Source organism: Bos taurus, chromosome 15 (assembly GCF_002263795.3).
Source record: "Bos taurus isolate L1 Dominette 01449 registration number 42190680 breed Hereford chromosome 15, ARS-UCD2.0, whole genome shotgun sequence".
Classification (NCBI taxonomy): Eukaryota; Metazoa; Chordata; class Mammalia; order Artiodactyla; family Bovidae; genus Bos; species Bos taurus.
The window spans coordinates 46,181,036-46,195,229 of record NC_037342.1 but is presented as its reverse complement, the minus strand read 5'-3'; the positions used below and the strand labels follow the sequence as shown (position 1 = coordinate 46,195,229).

General features: G+C 39.0%; 1 protein-coding gene and 1 long non-coding RNA gene across 2 annotated transcripts in view; one reads left to right on the top strand and one right to left on the bottom strand.

Annotated features, from left to right (window-relative positions):
* LOC101903126 (interferon-induced very large GTPase 1) overlaps positions 1-11,636 on the bottom strand; it is a 62,353-nt gene extending 50,717 nt beyond the window's left edge. Inside the window, exon 1 of the mRNA XM_059875117.1 lies at positions 11,538-11,636. The gene's annotated coding sequence lies outside the window, so the exon portion shown is untranslated. The remainder of the gene's footprint in view (positions 1-11,537) is intronic.
* The window catches only part of LOC104974257 (uncharacterized), a 140,105-nt gene that overhangs the window by 82,022 nt on the left and 43,889 nt on the right, over positions 1-14,194 (top strand). The window lies entirely within an intron of this gene.

Here is a 14,194-nt window from a genome sequence, read left to right as displayed (position 1 = left end):
GTTTAAAAATAAAAATAAAATAAAAAAAAAAAAGAAGAGATGGCAAGAATACACAGAAGAACGTACAAAAAAGATCTTCATGACCCAGATAATCACGATGGTGTGATCACTGACCTAGAGCCAGACATCCTGGAATGTGAAGTCAAGTGGGCCTTAGAGGGCATCACTATGAACAAAGCTAGTGGAGGTGATGGAATTCCAGTTGAGCTCTTTCAAATCCTGAAAGATGATGCTGTGAAAGTGCTGCACTCAATATGCCAGCGAATTTGGAAAACTCAGCAGTGGCCACAGGACTGGAAAAGGTCAGTTTTCATTCCAATCCCAAAGAAAGGCAATGCCAAAGAATGCTCAAAATACCACACAATTGCACTCATCTCACACACTAGTAAAGTAATGCTCAAAATTCTCCAAGCCAGGCTTCAGCAATATGTGAACTGTGAACTTCCAGATGTTCAAGCTGGTTTTAGAAAAGGCAGAGGAACCAGAGATCAAATTGCCAACATCAGCTGGATCATGGAAAAAGCAAGAGAGTTCCAGAAAAGCATCTATTTCTGCTTTATTGACTATGCCAAAGCCTTTGACTGTGTGGATCACAATAAACTGTGGAAAATTCTGAAAGAGATGGGAATACCAGACCACCTGATCTGCCTCTTGAGAAATCTGTGTGCAGATCAGGAAGCAACAGTTAGAACTGGAATGGAAAAAAAAAAAAAAAGACCCTATTTTTTTTTTTTTTCCTTCAGCAAACTTCATATTACTTTGCAAAAAAAAAAAAAAAAAGAACTGGACATGGAACAACAGACTGGTTCCAAATAGCAAAAGGAGTATGTCAAGGCTGTATATTGTCACCCTGTTTATTTAACTTATATGCAGAGTACATCATGAGAAACGCTGGACTGGAAGAAACGCAAACTGGAATCAAGATTGCCGGGGGAAATATCAATAACCTCAGATATGCAGGCGACACCACCCTTATGGCAGAAAGTGAAGAGGAACTCAAAAGCCTCTTGATGAAAGTGAAAGTCGAGAGTGAAAAAGTTGGCTTAAAGCTCAACTTTCAGAAAAGGAAGATTATGGCATCCGGTCCCACCACTTCATGGGAAATAGATGGGGAAACAGTAGAAACAGTGTCAGACTTTGTTTTTCTGGGCTCCAAAATCACTACAGATGGTGACTGCAGCCATGAAATTAAAAGACGCTTACTCCTTGGAAGGAAAGTTATGACCAGCCTAAATAGCATATTCAAAAGCAGAGACATTACTTTGCCAACAAAGTTTTGTCTAGTCAAGGCTATGGTTTTTCCTGTGGTCATGTATGGATGTGAGAGTTGGACTGTGAAGAAGGCTGAGTGCCGAAGAATTGATGCTTTTGAACTGTGGTATGGAGAAGAGTCTTGAGAGTCCCTTGGACTGCAAGGAGATCCAACCAGTCCATTCTGAAGGAGATCAGCTCTGGGATTTCTTTGGAAGGAATGATGCTGAGGCTGAAACTCCAGTACTTTGGCCACCTCATACAGGGAGTTGACTCATTGGAAAAGACTCTGATGCTGGGAGGGATTGGGGGCAGGAGGAGAAGGGGATGACAGAGGATGAGATGGCTGGATGGCATCACTGACTCTATGGACGTGAGTCTGAGTGAACTCCGGGAGTTGGTGATGGACAGGGAGGCCTGGCATGCTGCGATTCATGGGGTCACAAAGAGTCGGACATGACTGAGCGACTGATCTGATCTGATCTGATTTGAAGCATTACCTCCTTCGTGATGGAATTCTCATGTTCCCATATATGGCTGCTGCTGCTAAGTCGCTTCAGTCGTGTCCAACTCTGTGTGACCCCATAGACGGCAGCCTACCAGACTCCGCCATCCCTGGGATTCTCCAGGCAAGAACACTGGAGTGGGTTGCCATTTCCTTCTCCAATGCATGAAAGTGAAAAGTGAAAGTGAAGTTGCTCAGTCGTGTCCAACTTTTAGCAACCCCAAGGACTGCAGCCCACCAGGCTCCTGCATCCATGGGATTCTCCAGGCAAGAGTACTAGAGTGGGTTGCCGTTGCCTTCTCCCCCATATATGGAAGTTCCCATAGGATTTCAGCTCTTGATCCCTGGTGGGATGTCATTCAAACTGATCACTATCCTGTGGTCAAGGTGTAGAGAAGAAATCTTCCTTCCTTGGAATATTTCACATTAAAATCGAGAGTATCTGTTTCTTTCTAAGAGTGTACATTTTAAGAGGAAAAGTTCCAAGGAGCTGTAGGCAGCATGTTTCTTGACATGTGGGGAAAAATGGGCTGAAGGGAGAATGGAGCCTACATGAATATAAAGGATTTTTAGATCAGTGAAGACAGTCTATATGATGTTATAATGATGGATACATGTCATTATACATTTGTCTAAATCCATGGAAAATACACCACTAAGAACCCTAATGCAATCTATGGACTGTGAGTGATTATGATATTTCAGTGTGGGCTCATCAAGCTGTAACAAATGTACCATTCTGATGGGTGATTTGATAATGGTGGAGGCTATGCATGTGTCAGGGCAGGAGATATATAGGAAATCTGTACTTTCCTCTTAATTTTGATGTGAACCTAAAACTACTCTTAAAAAAAAAAAAGTCTTAAATAAGCTATGCTATCCATGCAATAGACTCTAAAGAACTCTTTAAAATAACACTACAGATGACAATTCTCAAGATATATTAAGTTTGAAAAAAAAAGTACAAAGATGTGCAATCAATATGATTCAAATTTAGTTCTTATCTATACTGTGGAAAATTCTGAAAGAGATGGGAATACCAGACCACCTGACCTGCCTCTTGAGAAATTTGTATGCAGGTCAGGAAGCAACAGTTAGAACTGGACATGGAACAACAAGAGTCGGACACGACTGAGCAACTGATCTGATCTGATCTGATCTGATCTGATATTTTATTTTATGTATGCATGGCTTGTCCAGGCCAATTGCCCTATTATTCTACCTGTAATCATCTCTGAGGAATAGAATACAGCTGATGATTTCTACCTTGTGCTTTTCAGGATTTTTCAAATTAAAAAAAAAAAGTAAAAAATTGAAAACAATCCTGATGTACTTTTACAGTCACATGGTAAATAAAAAGTGACATATTCATACAATAATAAAAACAATATCATGGTGATACACAACAATATGGGTAAATCTCACAATTTTAAGTTTTGAAACAAGCCAAATGCAAAAGAATACCTATAATATGATTCCATATACAGAAAGATAAATACCTGCCAAAATGAATTTGTAATTTCACAAGTCTGAGTAATGACTAGTGTAAAGTGTTAGGAAGTAGAGAGATTAATGATAAGAAGTAGCTAAGAGTATGAGAGATTGTTCTGGAATATGGGCAGTGTTCTAATATCCATCTGGGCACGCTTATGTGGTCAATTTGTGATACTTCATTAAACTGTAGATACTGGTAGACTCTAATCTCATGGCATGATCTTCTCTATGGTTTGAGAAGTCCTTGGTCAGTGGAGGAAGGATCAAAGAGACCAGGAGAAAAGACCAAAGCAGTCTTTGTTCCATCCCAGGAGGACTGTCAAGTTAATCTGTGTTGTTCCTAATCAGAGTAAAGTCACAGGCATATGTTTTATGGTTATTGGGTTCAAATCTTTCATAGTCACATAAACAGAAAGCAGAGAATCTCAGACCTTATATGGAAAACCCCCTGAGAACCTGTTTGTTATTTCCTGAGCTAAAAAGCCTGAACATGGTCTGTCTGAGACAGATTTGAGGGTACAGTTGGACAGGAGTAGAGGAAGACTTGTAGTTCTTTAGGATAAGAGTCAGGCCACTGGGAGATGAAGTTTTTCAGAGACTAGCAGGTAAACTTAGGCTTAGTATTAAATGACTGTTCCCTGTTAAAAAGGAGAGCATAATTCTTTAATTTCCTGTTGTCTAAGAAAAACACAGATAAAGTTGTGTGGACATCTATGTGACAGGAAAATAACATCAGATAACTTGTATTCAGAGATCTTCTCTGACATTCCCTAACTCAAAGTTTCCTTTCTGTTACACCTCAGGTTCTAAAGAGGAAGATTGTGAAGAATAGGCCTCTCAGCCATATTTAGCAGAAATTCAGTAGAAGGGATATAGTTGATGATATAGATGTTATAAAAGTTCAGATATTTGTTCATTTTTCTAATCTATACTGATCTCTAGCTTGTTAAAGTTCATGAATACTATTACTTCCAACTTGCTGAGATTGTCAAGAAGCTTTGAGCTATTCAAACTCAAGATGTCTTCACTCAGAAATAGGGATTTTTTTGACTCTTTTGTCCTAAGTGAATTGCACATGTATATGTGGTTTGGTTATGTATGTAAAAAAGAAAGAGGTCATTACACTGTCTCATTTTAAGACTTGCATACAGCTACCAAGAACAAGATGGTATTAATGAAGACAGATATAAGTCCATGGAAATGGAAGAGTACAGAGGATCTAGAAATACACTTATACATATATGCTACACTGATTTGCAAAGACGAATGGAAAATCTATTCAACAAATGGTGCTAGGACAATGGGACATCCATGTGGAAAAAACCTGATCATTGAGCCTGCATTATACCACACCCAAAATAGCTCATCACACCACACCCAAAATAACTCAAAATAGACCAAACCTTAAATGTAAAAATTAACCTATTAAACTTCTGAACGAAAGAAGAGTGAAAAGTATTAATATTCATGGCCTTTCAGTGGGCAAAACTTTCTTAGGACACTAAAATCATGAGCCATAAAATCATGAGCTGTATGCAAGTCTTAATTTAATACTAAGCCTAAGTTTACCTGCTAGTCTCTGAAAAACTCCATAAAAAAAATGATCAACTAGAGAATCAAAATGAAAAATTTGGCTCTCTCTGAAAATTACATTAAGACAATTAAAGTTCAAACTAAAGAATTGAAGAAGATATTTTCAATGAATATATCTGACAAAAAACTGGAATCCAAATTATATAAAGACTCTTACAGTTCAATAATATGTAAGAGAATGTAGTAAGAACAGGGCAAAGTGTATGATTAGCTGATTTCATAAAAGAAGATGTTGAGTGGTCAATAAGTGCATGAAAAAAAGGTCAACATTATCAGTCATTAGGGAAATTCAAATTAAAACTGCAATGAGGAAACAGAACAAACTCATTAGAAAGGCTAAAATTAAGAAGACTGACAATATCAAGTGTCAGAGAGGATGTAGAGCAGCTAGACCATGGCTCACTATTGGTAGTCCATTTGAGAAACTTGTTAGGCACTTGTGAAACATGCACACACCATATGATGCAGACATTTCACTTCTAGATATCTATCCAAGAGAATTAAAAATTTTTGTCCACACAATGATTTATGTATAGATGTTCATAGTAGATTTTTGCATAATAGCTAAAAACTGGAAATACTCAAAATATCCATAAATATATAGATACTGGGTTGGCCAAAAAGTTCTTTTGGGTTTTTGTGTAACATCCTCTGAATGAACTTTCTGGCCAATCCAATAGCTAAACGAAATACGCTATACAATGAAATACTGCTTAATAATAGAAATGGATAACTATTCATACAAGCAACAACATGGTTGAATTTAAAATTTATTATGCTGTGTGAAAGAAGGCATCAACGAAAGAATACTTCTTATATTATCCATTTATATAAAATGCAAACTAATTTATAGTAACCCAAAGTATATCTGGTTGCCCAGGACTGGAGCAGAGGGAGGAATAGACTGCAAAGGGGCACTGTACATTTTTGGGGATCTTGAAAATATTTTATGTCTTGATCGTGGGAATGGTTTCAAGGGTTTAGTGGTTTCAACTTGGCAAAATTCATCAAAATGTGTACCTTAAATGGATGCATTTTTTTGTGCATAGGTTATTTCTCAATAAAATTGACATAAAAATAAGGAAATAATTTTACATCTGTGTCTCTTTTGCTGTCTCACATACAGGGTTATCGTTACCATCTTTCTATAGATGTATAGAACAGTCTTTTGGACTTTGTGGGAGAGGGAGAGGTTGGGATGATTTGGGAGAATGGCATTGAAACATGTATAATATCATATATGAAACGAATCACCAGTCCAAGTTTGATGCATGATACTGGTTGCTTGGGGCTGGTGCCCTGGGCTGACCCAGAGGGATGGCACGGGGAGGGAAGAGGGAGGAGTGTTCGGGATGGGGAACACGTGTACACCCGTGGTGCATTCATGTTGATGTATGGCAAAACCAATATAATATTATAAAGTAATTAACCTCCAATTAAAATAAATAAATTTATATTAACAAAAAAGAAAATAATTTTAAACTAGGATAGAGGAAGCCACATGAGTCCGTCTTCTGTGGGACATTTCAAGTGCGAGAACATAGGGGCATTTATGTGGGAGTGTTTGCTTACACGGAGACATGACTTCCTTGAGACCATTTTATTCCCATATTCTAATTTGCTTTTAGACTAGTGAAGCTTCTGGGAGCATTCTAAAACCACATAGCAAGAGAATATCTTTTCCCTTTCCTTGGTTTTTACGTTTTTGTCTTCATGTACCTAGCTATTAGTAGCAAATGCCTTGGCTACAGTTGAAACATGAGGCATTGTCTTGAGGACAGAAAGAAACTGAACTGGGACCTGAACCAGGAGCAGCAGAGTGTTTAGAGGGTGTTTTTGGATAACTGAGGAGACTGAAGAAAGAAGTTGAATCCCTGAGGGCCCAAAGAAATGTGAAACCAGCATGGGAACAGCCTAGGACAGAGTTGTATTTCTTTTCTTTTTTTTTTTTTTTTCAGAGTTGTACTTCTTACCAGCAGGTGAGACCCTTGAGGTGGAATATACGTGCATCCCAGCTTGCACCCAGTAACTTGTTTAAACCTCTCTCTGCCTTTTGTTTTCTCAACACATCCATTCTATTGCCATCTTCCCAGTGTCTCGGGCCCCAAACAAATCTAGTTTGATTCTTCTTCATTCTCTTCTTCACTCTCTTCTTCACTTCCCACAATCAAACAACTCATCTTCATAATTTTACATATAATTTACACTTACTGGTCTAGTCCTAAGTGCCAGGCACCTTTTGAGACAATGGGGTTAGAGACGTAAATAAGAAAAAGGCTGAGTAAGTCCTTTGAACCAATAGTCCAGAAGCATTGAGAGGGGTCTATGAATGCAGGAAAGATTACATCAAAGAGAGCATTAGTTGAGGCTCCTCTCACATTTGGTGATGTCCCTTTCCATTTCTACAGAGCGTAGAAGCTATGTGGTCAGACCTTCCTCATCTTCAAAGATTGTCACCTTCAAATTAAGACTCTGTAATCCATTCTTGTGTTCTTCCCTCTGGTCCCTAAGGAAGAGGCATCCCTACCTCTTTGCAATACTAACTCTGTCCTCTAAGTCCTGCTGCTACTCCCCTCCCTTTGGGCTTTTTCTTTTTTTTTCTTTATCTTGGGTCTAAAATATCTTGAATTTTTTACTTCTGAGGTTTCTTCACTTTGGATAAGAAAACACACATCTTCCCATTTTGTTTAAATATAGAGTGGATCTTGCCTTCTTCATGAGCTTTTCTTTATATTTCTTTTATTGCCAGATTTCTCTAAAAGGAATTGCAAATTTAGCACTTCTGGCTCAGTAAATGTTTGTTGATGAAATAAATTGCTGAATGCATCCTATCCACTTTATTATTTAGTTTCACTTCTGCCCTCACCTTTATCTAGAAAAAGTTCTCTAGAAGCCTGATATTCACATTCTAATTATCCAGTCCAGGGAGCCTTTCCAGCTTTCTATCCTTTTGAATCTGGGAGCTCCTCTTTGTTGACCATCTCTCCTCTCTTGTACCCATCATGATAATGTGTCATTGAGTAAATGAGATTATACAAGTACTGCTGATTGGAAGTTTGGTAAAGAGTTTTTTAAATGTCAGCATTTATTTCACACATATTTATTGAGGGCTTTCAGCGTGCTGGGAAATGCTTTAGGTACTGTGTGTTGACTAATAAATAAGGCAGGTTAGATCCCTGCCTTTAGAGTGTTTACCTCTACTGAGGGAAGCAGACCATAAACTCCAAAATATTTGAAGAAGGAAAATAATTTCAGGTTAAGTGTTAGCAAAGAAACAATCAGATAATTGGATGGAGAGTAACCTGAGACTGCTTTTGATCATGTAGTTAGAGAATATGTGTTCAAGGACTCTGCTGCTAATTGTGAGCTGCTTTAGGCTCTTTATGCAGTGTCTAGCCTTTTCCAGTTTCTATCAAATATCATGGTGTCACTGGTGATCTAAAGGAAAAGAAAATAGTAATTTGAAAAGATCCTCCCCATGCCTGACCAGGTTCATTCCAGCATTATTTACAATAATCAAAGTTGAAAGCAACATAATGTCCATTGATGGATGGATGGATAAGAAAGTGTGGTACATTTCTAATGGAATATTACTCAGCAAAAGAGAGAGAGAGAGAGAGAGAGAGAGAGAGAAAGAAATCCTGCCATTTGTGACAACATGGTTTGACCTTGAGGGCATTATGTTAAGGAAAATGTCAGACAAAGATAAAAACCATATGATCTCACTTACATATGGAAGCTAAAACAAAACATAACATAACCAAAAGCAAGCTAAATGATACAGAGAACAGATGGGTGGTTGCCAGAGGGTGGGAGAGAAGGACGGAAAATGGGTGAAGGAGGTACAAAGGCTGAAATTTCCAGTTATAAAAGGAATGAGTCCTGGGAATGTTATGTGCAGCATGATGACTATAGTTGATAATACACAATTGTGATTTAAAAGTTATAAGAAGACCTTAGCATTTTTCATCATAAGGAAAAGTAAACGATAACTGTGTGATGATGGATATTTACTAGGCTTGCTGTGGGTTATCATTTGGCAATATATACACATATGGAATCATGTTGCACAGTTTAACTAATATTATATGTGAATTATATCTCAATAAAAAAGAAAAAAGTAACAAAATGTTAGCTTGCCTCTTAATCTCTACCTCCTATTGTAGATTTTACTATTTCTGTAGCTCCTCTTTGGACTTGGATTTATGGTGTTGAATGGCCTATCCAGTTAGAAACTTATTTTGAATCCCTAACTCTGGCCCTTTGGGGGTATTATTCCATTTTGATGGGCAAATGGTGATGTGGGCACCTTTTATTTCTTGGAAGCCATTTTTTCCTACTTCTCCACCTAAACTATGTCCCTGTTAGTTACCTACTAAATGCCGGGCATTAGTTTGCGCTATTTGACTGCTCTGTACAAGAAGCTCTCGAATCTGTATCTCTGTCCTTGTACGGTCCACCTTTCACAGTGCATCCTGAAACTCATACTTGTTTACAAAACTCGAAGAGTCCTCATTGGTTTATGATATGATCAAATTACTTGGTCTTAGCATTCAATCCCCCTCACAGTCTGGCAACAATCAACCCAGTCACCATTTTTTTCTTTGAAGTGAAGTGAAGTGAAATGAAGTCGCTCAGTTGTGTTTGACTGTTTGTGACCCCATGGACTGTAGCCTACCAGGCTCCTCTGTCCTTGGGATTATCCAGTCAAGAGTACTGGAATGGGTTGCCATTTCCCTCTCCAGAGGATCTTCCCGACCCAGGCATTGAACCCAGGACTCCAGCATTGTAGGCAGACACTTTACCATCTGAAACTTCTGTTATATTACTTCTCTCCTATGGCTTGGTTTCCTGGCTGCAAGACAGGTGGCATCTTAGCTCCCTCACTGGGGACCAAACCTCAAAAAGCAAAGTCTTAACCTCGGGACTGCCAGGGAAGTCCCAACCCAATTCTTTTTACAACCAGTCTTTTTCCTTTTCTGAATTGCCAGTTCACTTTCTTCCCATAAAAGCTGTACTCTGTTATCTTTCCTCAATCTCATAGTTTTTTTAACCCTGTATGTTGAGGTGGAGCAGAATATGCCACCTCCAAATCTGCCACTTTGACATGTGGATTGTTCTGAGCAGAAGGCAATTAAGACCCAGGAGACTCAGGAAAAGCTTTTTTACCTCTCCTTGAACTGCCTAAAAGAATTATATAGAGGGCCTGTACCCGAAAGTCTTGGAGAAGGAAATGGCAACCCATTTCAGTATTCTTGCCTGGAGAACTCCATGGACAGAGGAGCCTGGTGGGCTACAGTCCGTGGGGTAGCAAAGAGTTGGAGTTACTGAGCGACTAACACTGTACCAGAAAGAGCTATTACCAGACACAGCTTTTTTTTTTATCAGAAAGACATATTTGCACGGCATCACAAACATTTGCTTACCAATCATTTACTCTTCCCATCTTCTGAATTGTCTCCCTCCTCTTTGAAGCCCCAGACCCCTACTGCCTTCTCCTTAGCTTGAGATGGTATATATGCCTCAATTGCCAGACCATCTTTGAGTCTTGGTAGGGATTCTGTAAGTATGTAATCAAACTTAACTTTGTCCCCTTAATCTGTTTGATATCAATTCAAATATTAGATCAGCAAAATATTATATTAGATGAGCATTTCCCAGGACACTATACTCCTAACCCAATTCTCCTTATTTGTGAAGCCTTCCTTTATTCTTCCAGGTCCAGTTAGTTCCCCTCTTCTCTGTATTTACCATAGCACCTCTTACTTACATGAGTCATAATAAACTAAACTTTTCATGAGTCCTTTGCTCTTGGAAAGCAGTGATGGTTAAAAAACTCCATGCAACCTTTTGTGCTCTGAGAGTTAACTTACTGCAAAGAGCCCCCTTTTTGCATAAGACTTAGGTAAGACTCATTTGTGTGTTCCCCTATTACTTATAAGGAGGCCAGACACAGACCCGTTTTTAAAAAATAAACTGCTTTTCTTTCTCTCTTTCTTTATTGCTATACAGTAAATCTTTCTTGGTTACTTATTTTAAATATACCATCAGACACAGACCCTTAAAATTCCATTCTTTGCCTCATGAAACTTTCACTGAGCTGTTTGTCTGCCTGATCAGTTGGAGTGTTTGAAACTAAACATTAATTAAACTTCTCTTCTTTTTAGACCCCTTAAGGTTGATCCATCCTCGTTCTGATCCAGTATACAACCCCTCCTTAATGATCGCTCCTAAGAATAAAAATATTTCCTTTTATACACACCCTCTATTCTGTGTTTTTTCTAGCCTGTTGACCCTTCACTACAAAAGAAAATCCCTTTCTTCTTGTCCTTTGAGATGCTTGCAGTTCTGTTTGAATTGTTTTCTCTATTACAATAGTCTCTTTCCCTTTATTGCAATAATCCTTTCAAATGAAGTCTCTTTTTATGTCAGTGTAGATTTATTTTTATTTGACAATAGAAGTTATCAAATTATTTGTCTCTTTTGATAATGTACACCCTTTATCTCAGATTTGGAGCTGTTTATTGGAACAATGAGAATGTTAGATTCATATTTGTGTTCTTATCATTCTTAATCTGCCTTGATCTCTGACTGTCCCTATTCCCGTTTCCATCAATTTCTGTTTTTATTTTAGTCTCTGAGTATGTTGTTGTATCTCTCTGTCTACCCATTACTCTCCTTTTCCTTCACTTACCTGTCTCCTGGAGGCCAAGCTCCTGTCTTCAGTTTGCTCTAGAGAGATGAGTGAGAAAGCAGAGCAGGTTCCTTCCCTGAGTCTGGCAGTTTGCTTATTGAAATCTCCAGCCTAGACCTCAGCTCCTTCTGTGGTAAAAGGGCAAGCAGGAAGTGAAAAACTGGTTTCACTTTTGTGTTTTTTTTCCCCTCTTTTAAAAGATCAGCTGATTTTAAGGAATCCTACTCATTCATTTATTCTTTCAATCATTTGTTTATAATTGTGATTTATATTTATTTATATAATTGTGATTAGATAATTGTGATTTGTAATTGTGTTCACATTGTGATTCCTGGGTGTTCAGGTTATTGTAAATAGAAGACTAATGTTGGGGGGAGTGGTGTGTGTGCATGTTTCTTTATGGTGGCCGGGGGTGAGCACCAGGTAAAGAACATGGGAGAAGCAGGATAGGGACCAAATTTCAGAAAAGAGACAAGGGCACGATAGAATGTCTTCCTCAGGGAACTTGCTTTAACTGCTTTACTTCTAGCTGTGTGATTGATTTGAAAATTAACAAAGTTTCACAATTGTATTAGCTGATGTGGATGATCAACACTAACATGAGCTAAATTCTTAAAAGCATACTGTGTGTTTATAGTGAGAAAGAGAATTTTACTGTTCTCTAATTTTGTATTAGAACTTTTGTAGTAGTTTAGTTGCTAAGTCATGTCAGACTTTTGCAACCCCATGGACTGTAGCCTGCCAGGCTTCTCTGTCCATGGGATTCTCCAGGCAAGAATACTGGAGTGGGTTGCCATTTCCTTCTCCAGGGAATCTTCCCAACCAAGGAATTGAACCCAGGTCTCCTGCATTGCAGACAGATTCTTTGACTGAGCTACGAGGGAAGCAGAGCTTTTGAGTGATGTTAAAAATCTGTTTTCCCTTACACATCTCATGTAAAGCATTTTGTTTCATTGATTATTATCTTACCCCGTGATTTAATTCATTATAATTTTGCTTGTAAATGGTACTGCCTGCTCCATTGTTCCTCTGTTTCAAGCTGTGTATGTCTGCACATGTCTTCTTGGAGGTGAACCTCATGCTCAGTTTTCCCAGGACCTCTAGAAATTCTACTGACATCATCTCATATTTCCCCTTTCCACTCCCAGTGCACCTGTCCATCTCCCCTACACGGGCCTGTACTGAGCTGTCTGTGCTGCTCTCAGAGCACTGACTCCACCTGCCGATGCTCCTGTCACAGTGTGCTGCTCTGTAACTGCTGCTTGTTTCCCTCATTTCTCCCATCCCCCAACCTCAAACATCCCACCTCCCTTTGTTCCTCCCAGTTGTGGGGGATCTGTCTTATTCATCTTTGTATCCCACACATAGTGCATGAACCATATAGATGAACAAAATGTCATGATTGAATAAGAAAATGATTGGTCTGTATGAGCCTGTTTCTTCAGTTTTATGTGAGAATATTAACAGCTATTTCAGTGAGTGACATGAGACACAAGGAAGGTATAAGAAGGGCTGGAATGGTACCCTTCCAATAAGACTTCCCTTTTCCTACTTTTAGAATAGGAATTAAAGTGTTTTCTAGTAGGCCAGAGTTTACATGTCAGGCATTAGTTTGAGTCCAGGATCCAGCAGTTCCTAGCTATATTTGCTTATGAGTGTGGAGAGGGTGACCTAAGTAATGAGGAGCAGTCGAGGAGTGGAATGAATTTGTGTCAGTAATACCATCCACTCGCAGAATATTAATGAGGATAAAATGAGGTAGGTTAATCTCACCCAGTGCTTGGCCTGAAGTAGACGTTCACGTATGAATTCTTTTCCCCAGCACACAATTTGTTGATGATCAAATCTGTCAGAACAAGAACTATCAAGGGACGTGTGTTTAGTAGCGGAGTTCCCTCCACTGCTCAGTCTGTACCTCTGAGTGTTTCTGTGTACGTGCGTGTTCTTGCGTTCTTGTGCTGGGCTTTGTGTCAGTGCCCGTGTCTTCTCTATTGCTATGCTTTGGTCTAGAGATCATAGAGTCTGATGCACCTCAGATTCTCTCACAGAGTGAGTAAACTTTCTGTACATGGTAAGATTTCAGTAAATGTATAAATTAGTGATGGAGTAAAAGCAATCCCTTAGAATAAAATCGGATTTGAAACCAAGTTTATTTCACCACACATTTACCTCCCATTACTCCATGTCAACGACCAATACAGGAAACAGACTTTCGCTTTCTTTTTCACTTTTCTCTCAATTCCAGGAAATGTTTGTTTTTAACATGAACTTCGGTTCAATGACTAGTGAGTGTTTTTTGAAAGATGTTTTCTCTGGGCTTTTTTGTTTCTTTTTTTATTGCCAGTTTTTAACTTAAGTTCTCTTTGAAAAATTCACCCCACTCCAGTACTCTTGCCTGGAAAATCCCATGGATGGAGGAGCCTGGTAGGCTGCAGTCCATGGGGTCGCTAAGGGTCAGACATGACTGAGCAGTTTTACTTTCACTTTTCACTGTCATGTGTTGGAGAAGGAAATGGCAACCCACTCCAGTGTCTTGCCTGGAGAATCCCAGGGACGGGGGAGCCTGGTGGGCTGCTGTCTATGGGGTCGCACAGAGTCAGACACGACTGAAGCGACTTAGCAGCAGCAGCAGTAGCCTTATTTTGAATAAACTGAGG